Raw genomic sequence first — 4,396 nt, forward strand, 5'->3', positions numbered from 1 at the left:
GTACATGGAGGGGATTATAATCATTGTAATGAAACAAAGTGTATGATTTGTTGAATGTAAAACTGATAATATGCCCTGTAAACTTTCACTCAAACCACAATAAAAACCTTAAAAAACAAACAAAACTTTATTGTGAATTAAGCGAGGGTTAACAGAACAGATCATCAGTTTTCTATTCATCAAAGCATATACTTTGCTTCATTACAATGATCGCAAACCCCTCCACATACCAACAGTTAACAGTATTTACCTGAGTTCACTTTAACTATTGGATTCCTCCCTGTGCCTCTTACTACCTCTCTCCTTGTATATTGCCTGCCCTGTCAACCATGTTAACATGTGTCTAGCCTCCAGACAATGAATAATTTTCCCTTCCTCCTTTCCTCCCATAACCATCATAGACAGGTTCTTTTATCAAGAAAAACTTTTCTTAACTTTTTACAACATTGGTTCATATAATATGTGTCTTTTAGTGATCGACTAATTTCACTCAGCATAGTGTCCTCCAGGTTCATTCATATTGTGAGGTGTTTCACAGATTCATTATTCTTCAAAGTTGTGTAGTATTCTATGGTGTGTATGTACCAAAGTTTGTTTAACCATTCTTAAGTTGATGAATGCATTTAGGCTGTCTCCATATTTTATGTGTCTCTTATAGACAGCTTATTGAAGGATCCTGTTTTCTTAACCATTCTGCTTTCTCTGTCTCTTGACTGGTGCTTTTCATCCATTTACATTCAGTGTCATTATTGATAGATATTAATTGATGACATTTTGCTTGGGGGGCAGGGTTTGTGTATGTTGTGCTACTGGTTCTTCATTCCACCTAATTATTCCACATAATTTTCTGCACTGTTTTAATTTGGTGTGTGGGTTTCTTTTCATTTCTGTAGTATTAATGTTCACTAAATCTTTCTGATTTTCCTTTTTTTTAAAATTTTTGCTGTATAGACATATGAATTTTCTTTGAGGTTACCCTGTAATTTATTAATTTTTTTCACTATTTTAAACAGTCTGTTTTATCTTGAAATCCACTTGGCTTCCATGCCATTCATAAGTTCTGTTTTCTACATTATTCATTCCCTCTTTTTGCTCTGTAGTTGACTTCATTATAAATTAATATCTGTGGTTCCCTATTTTAAGTCTTGTTAGATTTGTTTTACTTTAAATACTTTTATATTGGAATTGAGTTCTGAGTGGTGGTGTCATGTATGGTAACCTCAGGTTGTTGTTTGCTGTTGTTTCTCAGTCCAAAGCACACCCATTTTACACATTTTTTGTAAAATTGGTCTGGTTATTACAAGACAGATTCTTTTAATTTCTGCTCATCGGGAAACATCCTGATTTCACCATTGTTTTGCTGTATATATGATTCTTGGTTGGCTATTTTTTTCTTTCAGAGTTTTGTGTATGTCATCCATTGCCTTCTTGCCTGCATGGTTTTTGCTGAGAAATCAGAGTTTTATCTTACTGGTTCTCCATTGTAGGTAACTTTTTGTTTTTCCCCACATGCTCTCAGGATTCTTTAATTGTGCTTGATTTGGAAAGTTTGATTATGGTGTGTCTTTGTGATTTTCTTTTGGGATCTATCCCTTTGGGAGTTTGCTCAGTTTCTTGTATGCTTATTTTCTTGTCTTTCACAAGGTTAGGCATTTTCTTCCAACAAGTTTGGGATAATTTTCTCTGTGTTATTGTCTCTTTCTGTTCTGGAATTCCATATTCACCTATAAGTTCCTCTTCCTGGTGTCCTGTATAACCCTTAGGTTTTCTTCAGATTATTTTCATTTTCATTATTTTTTTCTGATTGTTCTTCTAGCATACTAGTATTGGGGGATTTATCTTCAGGCTCACTAATTCAGGCTTCTACTGCTTCAAATATCCTCCTTTGTCCTTTCGATGTGTTGTCTACTTTTGAAATCTTAGTATTCAACTTCTGGATTTCTAATCGCAGGTTTTGTAGTTTAAGTTTTGCATTTGTTTTGTCTGTTTGTTCTTATATATAGTGTTTTCCTTAATTCGTCTACATTTTTTTCTGTGTTCTGCTTGCTTTCCTCGATCTTTCTATCAATCCTCCAAAGATACCTAAATATCATTCTTTTGACTTCTTTTTCAGTTCATTCCATTTCCTCTTCTTCCTCAGAAATGTTTTTCTGACTCTGTATCTTGGTCGTTTGTTTGAGCCATTCTTTCTCGTTTCTTCATGTGAGCTAAAATTATCTGTTGTCTCTGGAACATTGTGAGGAGGCATTGTATTTAATATGATTATATATTGATGTGTTTTTAGGCTCTTACCAGCTGTCTCCTATGAGTCTAGTTAGAGAATGGAAGCATGAAAACCGTTTCATTTGCCATTTGTGCACCACAGTTTAGGGTGGGGTTGGCTGTTATCTGTTGTTGCTATGGTGATAGAGGATCTGGTATTAGCTCTTGCCCAGTGGGTGAAGCTGCAGAAGGTCTGATTGTGATTGGGCTATATGGGCACAGTTGCTGCCTCCTGTCATGTGGGAAACAGAAAACTCCTCTCCCACAAACACACAAGAAAAAAACAGGATAAACAAACAGGGACCCAGCAATGAAAAGAAAAAACAATAAAGAGAAAAAGGAAATGAAACAGACAGCAGCCAGAAAAAAAGAATATAACTATAAAAACAAAAGAAGGATAGGAAATACAGTTGTAGAAGAGAGAAATAAGAGAAAAAATAATAGGAAGAAATTTAAAAAACAAAAACAAACATTAAGCAAAAACAACAAAAAGCAAAGGAGGGATAGGAAAATGGAGTTACAGAAGAGAAAAATAAGAGAAAATAAATGGAGGAAATTTTTTAAAATCCCTTGGAAAACTTGTTGTTGTTAAGTGCTATCGAGTCTATTCCGACCCATAGCGACCCTGTATAGGGTTTCCAAGGAGCAGCTGCTGAGCTTGAACCACCGATCTTGCAGTTCAATGGCTTTGCAGTCTGGTGCATTAACCCACAGCGCCACACCAGGACTAGGAAAACTTAGAGTGACGATGAAAAGAGAGATTAGAGAATAATAAATAAAGATAAAAGGGGAAAAAAAAGAAGAGATGAAATGTGAGAAGAAAAGAAGGATAAAAGGATAAAATCCAAGGGAATGGAAAGGAAAGAGAAGAAAGAATAAACAACAAAAACAATGAAACAACAGAAGGAAAAAAGAAACCCCCAAAATACCAAAACTGTGCAGCTATTGGACCCAGTGAGGAGAAAACTCTGGGGGCTCCTGCAAACTACAGAACTCACAAGACAGGTGTGGGGGGTACACACAGCAGCCACATTCTGAATCCTAAATGTAGTTCCTATCACCCTCGCTCGGTATTATCTATGTTCAGGGCCGTTAATCTGGAAGTAGTTCATAGAGGCCCCTGATGGAGCTAATTTTAGTGTCAGTTTAGGACCACGGGGAAGCTGAGGGTAGGGTGACAGGTTAAATGCTGATCTGGTGGATCTGTGGGTTCTGAAGGTGTGAGTCCACCAAAATGTTGTAGCTGATCACCCTCCCCAATCCCCAAGGACTCACACTGATGTGACTTCCAACCATTTGGCTCTGAACTCCTGAAGAGCAGGGTCAACGCTGGGGGAGGATAAGGGTGGGAGTCACCAGGGGAGAATGGGGAAAAGGAATCACACCTTTCCCATTACCTATGTGAATCTGCTCTGCCAGGCCTTCTCCTCTTCTCAAATTGCCAAAGTTGTTCACAAGATGGTCATGCTGCGTCTGGCCATCTGTCTACCAGTCATCCTCCCTCTCTCAGTGTCCCTGCTCAGCTGCTTCTCCCGCTTCTCTAAGCTTTCCTCTGAAGATCAGGGTTCCAGGATTTTCAAGTGTCTGTTTCATTTGGTCTCTTGAATCTTTGTTGTAGAGGGTCCATGTAGTGCACCTGCCTAGTCGACCCACCATCTTGCCGGAAGTCTCTTTGAAAATGCTCTTAATTTTTGATTGTGGTAAAAAACATTTGGCATTTTAACTTTTTTTACAGGTGGAATTCAGTGTCATTGATGACCTTCATCATGGAGTGCAGCCATCAGCACTGTTCATTTCCACATTTTCTTATCACCCTTTCTAGGAGCTCGGTGTCCCCTAAGCAGTGACCTCCCCCTCTTCCTTCTCCCTCCTACCCCTGGTAACTACTCATAAACTTTGACTGCTATCCATTTGTCAATTCTAGATGTTTTACATAAGTGGGATCATGTAGTGGTTGGCCTCTTGTATGTGACTTATTTTATTCAGCATAATGTTTTCAAGGTTCTTCCATGTTGTAGCATGCATGTATCAGAACTTCATTTCTCTTTATGGCTGAGTAATTTTCCATTGTATGGATAAACCACAATTTGCTTACTCATTCTTCTGTGGTTGGACATTTACGTTGCTTCCATTT

The 4,396-nt window shown here is 37.9% G+C and overlaps 1 protein-coding gene across 1 annotated transcript in view; it reads left to right on the forward strand.

Annotated features, from left to right (window-relative positions):
- PPIL6 (peptidylprolyl isomerase (cyclophilin)-like 6) overlaps positions 1-4,396 on the forward strand; it is an 80,849-nt gene that overhangs the window by 21,711 nt on the left and 54,742 nt on the right. The window lies entirely within an intron of this gene.

Source organism: Chrysochloris asiatica, unplaced genomic scaffold (genome assembly GCF_000296735.1).
Source record: "Chrysochloris asiatica unplaced genomic scaffold, ChrAsi1.0 scaffold00027, whole genome shotgun sequence".
NCBI classification, from domain to species: Eukaryota; Metazoa; Chordata; class Mammalia; order Afrosoricida; family Chrysochloridae; genus Chrysochloris; species Chrysochloris asiatica.